This window comes from Lagopus muta, chromosome 2, assembly GCF_023343835.1.
Source record: "Lagopus muta isolate bLagMut1 chromosome 2, bLagMut1 primary, whole genome shotgun sequence".
Lineage (NCBI taxonomy): Eukaryota > Metazoa > Chordata > Aves > Galliformes > Phasianidae > Lagopus > Lagopus muta.
In genome coordinates, this window is record NC_064434.1 from 101,386,399 (window position 1) to 101,398,902 (window position 12,504).

Sequence of the window (12,504 nt, forward strand, 5' to 3'; positions counted from 1 at the left end):
TGAAATAATTTCAGCTCTAACAATGACTCTGATACTTTAGACAGGCTTTTATCCATGCTCATGAGTCTTTCTTTTTTACCCCCAGGTTAAACTTGAACTTCATAATCACTGATGATGTGAAAAGATACAATTAAATAAATGTATTTGAAAAAAATTGTGTTAGGATGCTGCCAAGCATTGCGCAGGGCTCACCTCTCCTAACTCTTCCCTGGTGTTGCAGCTAGGCTCTCTTCCAAAAGTTTTTACACCTTGCATAGTTTTCTTGGCCTCGCTCAGAGCTCTACCCCAGTGAACAGCCATGGGAGATCCCACGCTGTGCCTAGCTGGGATAGTAACATCTGAAATGACAAGGCGGTATGAAGTAAGTGAAACGTGATGAGTTTCAGACCTGGTTTGAACTCTGTGTTGAAAGACAGAGCAGGGCAAGGGAGATCTAGGCTGCCTTTGTGTTTGGTAATGTTGGCTGCCTGTGCTTTTGCAGCTGCCATGTGTTGTTGTGTGCTGCAGAAGAGCTTCACATTCTGCAACCCATCCTCTACAGCTCCTGTGCCAGGGAGTTGAGCAGCTACCTCCTCCTGGCCTTGGCCTCTTATTTTGGTCTATTTTGTAGACTTTTGGATTTGGAAATCTAGAAGCCAAAGCCAGTCTTTAAAATAACCTTTACCCTATTCCACCCAAGGTTTTTATAAGGGCCGCTTGGTTGGAAGTTCAGTCAGCTGGTACGGCCGATGCGGTATCTTCAGCAGCCAGTCAGTGTGGATGTACTGCAGAGAGCAGGCAAGAAAAGAAATGAACAAAAGTATACTTTTGAGATAACCAATCCTGCCCTTAAGGGGAGAGAAGGAGTGCCTAGAGGCTGGTAAGAGTCTTTGCATCTACCTCATCCAGTCCCTGCTGAGCACGGATCCAACTGCAGTGAGCTGCTCAGAGTTACGTCTGATTGAAGTTTGCGTATCTCCAAGAACAGGAAGCCTGCTACCGTCCTGCACTCCTAGTGGTGAAAACACTTCTAATGGATGGCAGATCTTCCTGCTTTCTGTCCTGTGCTCGTTGCCTTTTGTCTTCCTCTTGTGCATCCTGAAGAGGAGCCTGTCTCCATCTCTACCGTAACCCTCCAGCAGTACAGAAGGAACAGGGCACTTGGCTGGTTTCTCAAATGCAAGATGAGAGGAGTGAATAGCTCTGTAAAACAGCCTGTGTTCTGTGCATGAAGAGAGTGAGGCTATGCTGATGATGACAGTACTTTGCGTTGGAGAGTTCATTATTAATTGTGTTATCTAGACTTGAATGCTCTCTTTGTCGTGTACTAAACAACCGTTGTTTAACAATGCAAAGCACTCCATCTCTGGGTTAAAGAATATATCTGGGTTCTGTCTTTCATTAAATTTGTTCCGCTGTGTGTGCACAGCATTCCTTTCCACTTAGCCAGCCATCCTCGCAGGCTTTTAAGCCAGCAAGGCCATAAAAATATTTACATTTTTCTATAGTACTTGGTCTTTACATAGTCAAACAAGTATGGCACTCAGTAAGAAGTGGTGGGACTTGGATTCAGCAGGAGCGTGTCATATGGGGCTGCAGAAGGCTGCCTTGGCTGCTCCCATCTCTGCAGTGAGAGAATCATTCCCTTCGGAGCGAGGCTTCTTCACAGTTGCCCCAGAAAAAAGCTTTGGAGGGAAAGTTCTTTTTTAAAATCTAATTTAAAGACAGATGTGGTTCTCGTTCATGACAGGTCTGACACACTGTTAAAGCATCATATAACACAAGAAGGCTGTGAAACGTGGCCTCAGAATTGCTTCAGGCTGTCAGGATAGCATGAGAATCATCTCTCCTGAGTCAGTCTTGATCCTTCACCCATTCCCCTGCATGCTGCTTATGTCACCTCTGATTGATGGTGAAGAATCCAGCCTCTGGGGCTTATCATGCTGAGCAAAGGTTTTTACTTTTGTGGACATGTCTGTTGTTCTCTGTTCTTTGTACCCAGGTTTTGGAGCAATCGTGGCAGCTAGGTAAAAAGCGAGCTGGGTTCGAGGAACCAGGCTGCAGCACAGATACAATGAGGGGAGAGTGCTCCAGTCCTGCAGCACTGCCAGTGCTCACTGGCAGAGGAATTTGCTGGATCCAGATGTCCCAGTTCCACTGAAGTTCAGTGGATGTCCTGGATACAGGCAGTCTGTCACATACACCACGCTGTTGCAAGTGAGTCTTAAGTAGCTGCAGGGATTTTTCAGCATGCCTGGGCACCTTGCTCCTGCTAATGTCAGTGTTAGGTAGCAGCCTTGGCATGTCTGAAAATCTCACTAGACATTTACTGCAACTCTACTCACTGAAAGCTCTCAGTCTCCTTTTCCTTTTGGCTGTATTGGGAACAGAGTGAACAGAAGTGAAGGAATCAGGCCCCAAAACTGCTGAACCTAGTTATCCTGAAAGGCAGAAAATCCTTTCCAGATATGAAGAAAAGCAGCTTCTCTCTCTTCCTCTATTGCAAGGCAAAGCCTTTAACTGAATTTATATATGTATTTTTTACAACTATGTGTATATATGTGGGTATACTTAAATAGCAGCGTACTTGTGTATATAATTTTGTGTAAGCAGTACACATTATGCTGCCTGAGGTGTCCACTCTGAGTCAAGAACCAGTTTCTATAAAAGTCATAACATATTCCTCAGTTCTACAGGATAGATTTATGAATTCAATTTTATCTACCTTTACATAAGTATGAGACCTATGAGACCACAGACCTGTGTACTCATCACTCTCATTGTAATTCTTAAATATATCGTGTGCATGATCTATCTAGGATAGTTCGTAAGTAGAAAAATAGATAGGTTTTGTACCTTGGCAAAGTGTTGGCAGGCTTTACAAAAGTATTTCTTTCTCTTTTGTTCTGCCACAGACACATGGCACAACTTCCCAAGATGTCCCTTGAGGAGGAGCACTCCTGGGCGGTTCGTGCAGCAGGAGGCACACCTCACAGCCATCCTGCTGCAGCTAGCACTGATGTTAAACGACTCTGTGCCAATCACACTACTGCAGCAAATGCCAAATGAATTTGATGTTGAACACTTACATTCTTACCTTTCTCAATAACTCTGTTAATATTACATTAATTATTCCTGAATTACAATGCTGTTGAATGTTGATAAAGCTGAATTCCTTCTTGAAATGCTGATCCTGACAGTCCTGTGGCAGGCACTAAAATGTGCTTCCAGGTCTTAAGGGAAAAGAGGAATATATTACTACTTCTGATGAGAGGACTTCAGAAGAAACATATTCTAGTCACATCTTGTGGAGCACTCGCCTGAATCCCTCTTGCTTTCAGTAGCAGATGCCTTTGCATAAGACATAAAAGGAATATACTCATCACTTTTTTAGTTAAAATTTTATAGTGATTGCTGATGTAGAATCAGCTCAGCGTGTATGAACTGTTCCCCACAACAGCAGTGCTGTGTGCATACGGAGCTGATCCTTGCCTCACGAGAGCTGATGCACCAGAGCAAAGCTGGCAGGATGAACACGGAGAGATCACTTCTTACTGGTATCACCTTCTCTGCAGTTTTGGATCTGAGCTCTCTGACAACTCCTTTAGGACTCATTTCTGCACACCTACTGTTCACCTAAGACATCCCTTGTGTAATACTGCAATTTTCATGCTAAACTGCATGACAGAGTGAGACTGCCAGATCTGGGAAATTACAGTACTTAATTTCCAAATGACTGTAGTAAAATCTTGGAAGAAAAGGGGTTTGGGATAAAATTACCAGAACACCCACATAGCTTGGGAAGTCCCAGCCATATGTAATTGAAACAATCTCTGTGGTGACCTCAAGTACTGAGACAGAAGTACCTGCACAGGCCAGTGCTCTGATGAACACTCATCAAAGGCTTCAGTAGCTGTGTTAATGCGGTGTCCCATCAGCTGCGTTCAGCTAAGGTGGTCCAAAGCTCCCAGTCCAGGCTCCTTATAGGTGCTGTGGGAGAAATAAGCAGCTGTGACATCTCTCAGTACCTCCACACCTCCCCAAAGTCTGGATAACTGGTGTGGCAGGGGAAGTGACCAGAGGGGGAGGAGAAATGCTCATAAAATTGGCTTCTGTGGTGGCCACATGAGTTGTTTTTTTCTTTAACCTCCCACCCTCTTGCACAAGCACCCAGTGTGGCTTTCACTGTAGGAAAAATGTCCCATCTCTCAGGGGGTGTTTGAGGTTTCTGTTTATTTGTTTATTAGAAAAGAAAGCATCTGGTATATGTGTACAAACATTAATGAATCGTTTAAAATATTCTCAGTGCTGCACTAGTGAGACTTCCAGCTATGAGAAGGAAACGTGATGGAAGGGAGCAGGCAGACCCCAAAGCACTGTTTTCCAAGCATAGGATGGGGTGAGAAATCTTTTTTCTGACTTCCTGCCTCTTCTCTCCCTCACCACCACTCCCAGGAGCATTTCCAGCTCTCCAAAACTCCCTTGGTGAGGACTTGGAGTTTAAATAAGTCTCCTTGTGCCTTCTGTAGACAGCCTGACTCTGGCCAGTGGGTCTCTCTGAGAAAAGCAGTTTATTCCCAGAGCTGTGTGGGACCACAGATAGATGTGCTGCAGGGGAGAGAGAAGTGTGTGTCACTGTAGCTCTGTCCTTTTGCTGGGACAGCCAGTATCTGGAACCAGGAAAATCAATTAAAATTCTTAAGTATTCAAGAAGTAAGGCTCTAAGAAGAGTCAACTGCTTTCTCAAGTGTTATAAGGAGCACAGCAGGCTGAAAAGCTCTGACCAGAGGAATGCTTGAAGGCCAGTGAACATGAGGATCCCTCAGAGGGCTGGGATTATAGGAACCTCTAGGGCTTCTTAACAGGAGGCAATATCCTGGTATAAATTGAAAATTTAAATCCCCAGCAGTGTAGCACTTGAAGAATTCTAGATTGGGCGTAAGCACTATTTTCCTGCTTTATATTTGTCTCTGGGAAGAAGTTATAAACTAAACCTCTCAATAGAAAGAGATATCTTTCATACTTCATATTTCGTGTATCTGGTTACACTTTTAACCTGAGTTGTGTTAGAGGTAGTGTAATTATTTTCTATTGGATGTTCCTCTCCAAATGAGCCTGCTCAAAGAGTGTTAGAACAAAAATTTTGCACCATATCCAAGATGTTTGATTTTGCTCACTGCTTGATTTTGTCTATTCCTGCTTCTCAGGCCTTTACTAGAATCAACTCCAGCACCTGGGATCCTTTTAAGAAGAAGCAAGAGCACTGTGTGTGATCCAAGCATTCAGAATCCATGACACAAATCCTCAGATGTGGTGAAACCGCCTTTGTTATCACCAGAGTCTATAGGTAATAACTTTTGCTGGGGCCTTTTGGTGCCTACATTTTCATACTTTGGATACTTGGTCTTCTCTGAACTTTCTTCAGCCATTATAAGGGCTAGGATCTCAAAGTGCACTGAAGTAAGAGTGTAACACACGGCTGCTGGTACTGGCACTCCCAAAAAACGCCTACCGTTTTCCATATCTTTGCCACAGAAACCTAGATAAAAGCCAAGCCCAGTCTGGCACTAGGAGCAACAGAATTTGCCTCACCAAAAACATCTGGATGTGCTTGATGGCAGTGGTGAGATAAAGAGAGCAGGGAACACTCTGAAATACATGCATTCCAACCTGTGGCTAAAACCCATTGCTCAAATGCTGAGAGGAGCTTAGAGATGCATGTTTTGAATCTTTCCTGTTTAGTTATTTGTTAAGAGATACTTAATCAATTATCTCCCTATCTTGGAAAGATTTTTTATTATTAAAAGCTACAAATAAGAAACAAACTGGGTCCAGATTCCGAGAGACAACAATGGACCTATTACAGCACAATTTATGAGGAGGTTGTTTTGCATGCTTTCTCCAAACACCGTATAGAAGCAGATGTGTGCAGTTTCATGGGTTAGGGGAGGAGAAGGGCTGCTTTCCCAGTGATTGCACATCCTGCTACAGCAAAAACAGTAGCATTTAGCCTTTGCAGGATGGTCCTAAAAACACCTAAATCCTAAGGTATATTGTGATTTCATTCCCTCTACAAAATAAGCAAGTATAGAGCTAAGCCAGGAGGTAGGAGAGTTACACTGTGCATAGATGGCAATCCCACCTTACATAAGAGTCCCAGTTCCTCCTGCTTCTCCCAGGGCTGGACACCTCCAAACTTACCCATACCTCAAATGGGAGCTGCATCTGCTGAAATGTCCCCACTCACCCAGAGAGATGCTCTCTCTGTTGTTCCCTCTATGAACTCATTCATCTTCCCAATTGCTTTTTGTAGACAGCTGCTGAATCATGCACAGAAATGTTCATGGGAGGGAGAGAAGAGAATTACTTCCTCAGGCAGTGCTAGCAGCAAAGGGCAGTCAAGGCAGGTTTCCCTGGTTGCTTCTGCAGAGAAGGCTCTGGGCATTGCTGGAGGCCCCTCTTAATGGCAGCTGCTTGCATTTGACAAAATATTTTTTTAATTTATTCTCATTTTAGATGCTTTAGACTGAGCTTATTTTCTCTTCCTTTTGGTAAGAGCTGTACTCACATTGTAGGAAACAGCTTCACTACTCTACTTTGGAGGCCCTTTCTGCTGCACCAGCATACATGTGTGCTTGCAGCCACTACATGCAGACAGACCACTGCATCCCTCCATCTTCTGGCAGTGTCAGTGGACAGCTGGGTCCAGACCCCAGAATACGTATTTCAGTTTGCCAGGGCTCTTCTGAATGATGGAGTGAGAAGAGCTGCAGCTGCTTCTACTGTGGTGGAGATTAAATATTTCCCAGAGACTGGGTCTATTGATTGTACTTCTAAATGCTGCATGCACAATGTGGCCAGGGGGTTAGACCTGAGCCATAGAAAACTTTCTGTGAAGAAGAGAGGGACACCATCTCACATGGTTAATGAAGGGAGCAGGGTGCCTGGAATGGCACAGTGCTGCAGAGAAGTGTCTTGATGATTCTCTTTGTGCTGCTTGTGAAGCTGAAGAAGGACAGATGTCTGTGCAAAAGGTAGCAGATAGCCAGCTGAAGTGGAGTGAAACCACAGGAGCTAGAAATCCGAAGGGAATAGCTTTGCTCCAGCTGATGGAAGGAGTGGGAGAAGGGATGTGTTTTCTTGCAGACAGGAGTGGCTGCTGAAGGGAGTGCAAGTCTGTGTTCCTGCACACATGGTGGTGTGATAATCAATCTTCTGTGATTCTGACAGGTACCTGCAGAGAAGCAGAAACAAAGATCACATGACAGTGATTAATGCATTGCTAGCTGTCAGACTAGGAATATTGGTAGCGGGTAAATAAGCACTAACCCCAGAGAAAGCTGAAGAGGGTTACAGTACTGGAGGGAATTGGAGCTCAGCACTTATTTACCACAAACACTTTCTCTTTTCTATTTCTTGTTTGAAACCACTCTGCTTCCACAACAGGAGGAGAAATTGATGCGGGATTTCTGAAATAAAACTATGCCTCCAGCCTAAGTTATACATGAAAAAGTGGTAAATGATGCAGCTGACCCCAGCCTGGTTTGCCCTGGACAAGATCTGGCATTGTTTTAGACACTGTGATACAGCAGAGCATCTGCAAAGGAGGAAAACAACTCTTGCTGTACTGCATCGCAGCTTTGGATAGCTTGAAGGTAACTGAAGGCTCCATCACTCTGTGCAGTATACTGCTGAATGCTTCAGCCTCGAAAGCCAAGAAAGGCTTTGTAGCTGCTGAGTGCCTGGTGTGTCTGCCATAGTAGGCTGTGCTCCCTTTCACTGTCACCATGCCTAGGGCTATCTGTGCCTTGCTCCCTGTGCAGCAACAGGATGTTTGAGGGGCTGTTGGGGAGTTATGTAGGGCAGGACTTGGGGCAGGTGCTCCCTTAGGCTGCAGTAGCAAAAGGCATTTCTAGGGGATGGCAATGCTCACTGCTGTGCTTCACACATGCTGGCTCCTGGGCTGAGGACGAGGACAGCACTGGCAGCCCTGGGTAGTGATGCCAGGGCCTGGCACACTCAGCTGTGGGATGGAGCCGAGATGGTTGGGCTGGAGCAACTCTGGACATGCTTGGGAGCAGGATAACAGCCTGCGGAGGCTGAGATCCCAACCAGGAGGCAGCAGGCAAGTTGAGGCACCTCCGGGGCCAGGCAGCAGCTGAACGAGAGTTGCAGTTTTCAACTGAGGTGGCCAAATTCTGCCAAAATCTTGTTTAACATGCCTGTTGCATTTGCAGGTTTTCTTTCCTTTGTCAGAGTGGCAGCCTTTAATCTTGGTGGCTTGTGTTCCTTTTGTAAAGTGGAGTTATGAATGTTCAGCCCCATTTAGAAGATCCCTGATATATCTGAGTGAATGTTCCTGCAGACAACCACAGTATTCAAGATACAGCATGGTGTACTCTGCCTGGTTCTCACATCAGTTTCCAAGCTGAATCCATGTACCTAAGGGCTGAGATGTCTGTTGGTGAGGTTGTAGAGGTTGGTGGCTTTTTTCAGGGATGTTTTAATTCAGGAAGTGCTGGGAATGGAGGGTGTCTGTAAAACTGTGTCAACCCTGATGGGTATGGCATGACCAGGCTGGGGTGTTCACACATCCCCTCACCTCCAGCATTCAGCACCACACAAGTTTACTGCTCAAGGATGGGCACAGAACCAGTATTTTAGGATTAGTTATAGTTGCACACAGCTGTCATGTATTTGCCAATATTATTCTGAGTGGCTGAATTCAAGTGCTTTAATCCTTTTGGTTAATGGGAAGAAAAGCGGATGGCACTAGCTATGTCTGTCTCATGGATCACTGTCTGATCCTGCACTCCTTAATGCCCACGTCAAGGCTCTCTTTGCCTCTGGCACTTCTCCTCCAGCCCCTGTTCTCCATTTTGTTCCTAACATGTTTTGTTTTCCTGGCTCCTATGCTACTCGCTTGTCGTTCACTGTGGCTGTTCTTCCCAGGAGTGCCACAAAACAAGCCCACCTCTCATAGCCCCACTGTCCCACTCAGGGCTCCCAGACTGAGGCTGCTGAGGCTGCTTCAATTCCAGGACCAAGCTCCGTGCCATGAGAACACAGAGCCACGTTCTTAGGCTGATGTAAACTGGTGAAGCTCCATTGATGTTGGTCTACCTTATAAAAGCTCAAAATACAGATGAGAGTAAGCGAATAATTCTACTGAAATATAGCCAGTGCTGAAGCATACCTGTTCTGTGGGGATGCTGAGAAGTGAAAGACATTTCCACCCCTTTCTGGCTGATGATCCACAGCTGAGTGCAGAAGAAAAGCTGCGGTGTAATGCATGAGTTAGTTTACCCTCTCTAAAATGTCACCAATTCTGTGGAGAGATGCAGCAGCAGTTTAGCAGCATGTAGCCCATGTGGCAGAGGTGCTCCTGTTATTTATATGGCTCCATAAGTGAACTCAATGCAGCCTATTCTCCAGCATTTCAATGCAGCTCACTCCTGAGCAGGGCAGCACCAGGCTGCAACCAGCCTGGCAGTGTTGCAGGGAAAACCCCAACTGCTCCCAGGCCTACAAGGGGACAGTGCAGTGTCCCCCCAGGGCCACAAATGCTTGGCAGAGCAGCAGAAAAGAGATGGATTAAGTGCCAGGAGAGGGAAGAGGTTTCCCTCAGTGTTCTATCCCTTTAATGTCTCTCTCCTTTCTGTCCACTGTGGTTCTGCAAAAAGCGTCCAAAGAGCAAAGCTTACCTTTCATTATGCTTTCTTGCAGGAAAGGTGAGGAAAAGAAAAAATGTTCCATCTTGCAGCTTTGGATGTAAGGCACGGAGGTTAAAGGGTGGATCTGAAGCAGGTTTAGGCCTACGTAGCCAGAAATGCTCCAGGACAGGTTCCCTTGAGGGGGAGCGGAAGGAGAAGGGGCTGACCAGCTCTCTCAGGAGGGATTTGCTTTGCTGCAGTGAGGTGCTATCCAGGGCAGTCACTATTCTGTACCTGGAATTGAATTAACACTGTTCAGATTCCTCTGGTTTCAAGGGGTTGCAACATCTGTGACATCTTCTGCTTCTTTTTTTTTTTAATTATTATTTTTATTTTAAATATTCCCTCCTTTCTTAGGGGGAGCCGAGTTTGCAGGTTCCAGGTGCAAACTTGTCACATGGTTGGGGGTAAAGACTGGGGCTGCAGGACTGTGGGCTGTGCTCTCCACCCTGAAGGGAGCAGAAGGGCCAGGTTGTTGGGCAGGACGAGGTGAAGCAAGAGGCTTTTCCCAGAGTTGTTCTTGTATGCAGTTGTGGGGTTTTCCCAATGGGAAACACATCAGCAGCAACTAACTGCTGGGGTGGGAGTGAGCACTGCCTGCACTACAAAGCTACACCCTGGACAGCAGTGCCTTGACCTGAAAGTGGAGTTTATTAACTCCAGATTTTTACAGCGTAGCTGCATGCCAACAACACTGTCTGAACGCAATGAATCTCTTGCAGATATAAACTAGGGGAACGCATCTCCAGCGCTGCGCCAGCCTGAGTCATGCGTGGCTGTTGTGCCAACTGCCAGCTGCTGAGCAGCAGCGAGCTCTTGGCTGTGCAACAGGCACTGCACACAGGGGCTCTCACCGGCTGCCTGACGAGCACAGCCAGATGGCAGCTGATTTGCTGAACACAGAGCACAGGTGCCTTGAACAGCAGACTTGCCTGTTACTTAAAAGGAAAGAGATTGCCTGGGGCTAATTGGTTGCTCAGCAGGAGGAGAAGGAGCTACAGGTCCTGCTTAGCTGCGGAGAAGCCTTAGAGGACAGCTGTGGGATTTACCTCTGCTGAAGGAAGTAGGGCAATAGCTATCACTGCCCTAACCATCATGACCCTTTTCCTGCTCTGAGATGTCTAGAAATACATTTGCTGTGATGTGTCTACAGCGGATAGAAAGGCCGGGAAGGCTACCTCCCACTGTTGCTTGCTGCTGTCTTCCAGTTGGAAGTAACCAACTGTGGAGCTGAGCTGGTAGAGTGAAACGTACTTAGGCTCTACACCTGCATGCCTGCAGCATCATCTGTCTGCAGGAGAGGACCAGGGACTCAGCACCTCTTGTGTTGCTGCAGCAGGCTTCCACTCGCTCTGCAGGTTGAGGGCTTGAAGCCCCACTAGCCATAGTAGGAGGAGTCTTTTATAATGTGTCCATAGGAAAGGCTCAGGAGGGAGTTGGATGCAGCAAGAGCAGCTGGCAGAATGGAGAAAGCAGGAAACCCTCTTGCTGTGTTCCTTCTGTTGAATATAATGTCTCCCCTGCAAATACTGCTGGAGATCCTTGGCATGTGCAGGAGGCTGGGGAGGTGAGTGAGTTAGTCCTGTCTCTTTTAAACAAGAGAACAGCTATGCGGCAGAATTTAGGTCAGATTGGAAACCAGAACTCTGAAAATAAACTTTTCTCCCCCCAAATGGTTCTGCAAAAGCCTTGTACTCAGGTAAAGCTTTATAATTGTTGAGCGCTGAACAAAATTCAGCTGCTTCTAGGTATGGTAGGAATTGCTGGCTGAACGTTTTGTGCTACTGATGTGTGTCCTGAACTTTTTTTTTCTTAAGTAACTGTTCATTTTGACCCTTCCGATTTCACTCTGAGCATGAACTTTTAATGGGGGCATGTTCCTGTTTGCCCCAAACCTGCAGACCGCAGTGTTTGTTTTTGACTGGAACTTTGTTGGCATTTCTGCCGAGCAAATACAGTTATCAAATGTATTCAGATCTTAAAATTCAAGTGAGAGCAGCTTATGTGGGTGCAGGGATGTGCATAGCAGAGAGAGGTGGAATAGAAGTTTGATTATTTTTCTTCCTTTTGTGTTGCAGGACAAACCTTCCAGAAAAATGAAGGTTCTGCCACATGTTTCCCATAACCAGCCAAATAAAATATTATGTTTTAAAGCATTCAAGGTCAGAGGAATAACTTGGGCTCAGCAATTTTTTCCTCCTCGCAATAGCTTCTGCTGAATGTGATCTTTAAAACTATGCATGCGGGGGGCCAGATCCTGACCCCCACTACATCTGCTGTGCATTGCTGCTGAAAATGCAGAGCAGGCAGAAAGCTGGCTTAGCTGGATTGCTGGAGATTACCCTGACCCAGTTTGTCAGCCACAGGGCAGGAGCCTGAGCGCCAAGACCAGGGCATGGCAGAAGGAGGGGATCTTGCAGTGACATCTGTGTGTCTGGGGACTCGTTGGGTGGGATTGTGGCTGTCCCCTGTTAGTGTTCCAGCAGTGGGGTGGTCCTTGGCTGCTCTCACAGCAGGGCTGCAGTCATGGGCAGCAGCCAAAACCCTGTGTTCCAGGCTCTGAGTTTTTCTGTAAGGCTTTGACTAGGTTGGCTTCTACAGCCTTTTTTTTTTTTTTTTTTTTGGTTTAAAATTGATTTCTTCTCTTAGCAATAATTTGGCCTTGGCTGATTTATAAAATGTCTGCACGATTTAATAAAACGTCTGTACTGAGTTCACCTGTGATCATCCGCCTCTGGAATTCCAATTCTGCCTGTTCTGTTTTCTCACAAATTGACAGTGCTCTGAGCTTTCCTCAGAGGTGTGGACCCTG

The 12,504-nt window shown here is 46.0% G+C and overlaps 1 long non-coding RNA gene across 4 annotated transcripts in view; it reads left to right on the forward strand.

The window, feature by feature from the left end:
* The window catches only part of LOC125690231 (uncharacterized), a 51,010-nt gene that overhangs the window by 21,309 nt on the left and 17,197 nt on the right, over positions 1–12,504 (forward strand). For 2 of the 4 annotated variants that reach the window (XR_007375556.1, XR_007375558.1), the window contains exons 3-7: positions 1,982–2,196; positions 2,895–3,536; positions 4,286–4,378; positions 5,187–5,326; positions 7,426–7,634. This is a non-coding gene — a long non-coding RNA (uncharacterized LOC125690231). Of the gene's footprint in view, positions 1–1,981; positions 2,197–2,894; positions 3,537–4,285; positions 4,379–5,186; positions 5,327–7,425; positions 7,635–11,770; positions 11,855–12,504 lie in introns of all 4 variants that reach the window. The other 2 variants (XR_007375557.1, XR_007375559.1) reach the window with 2 other exon arrangements.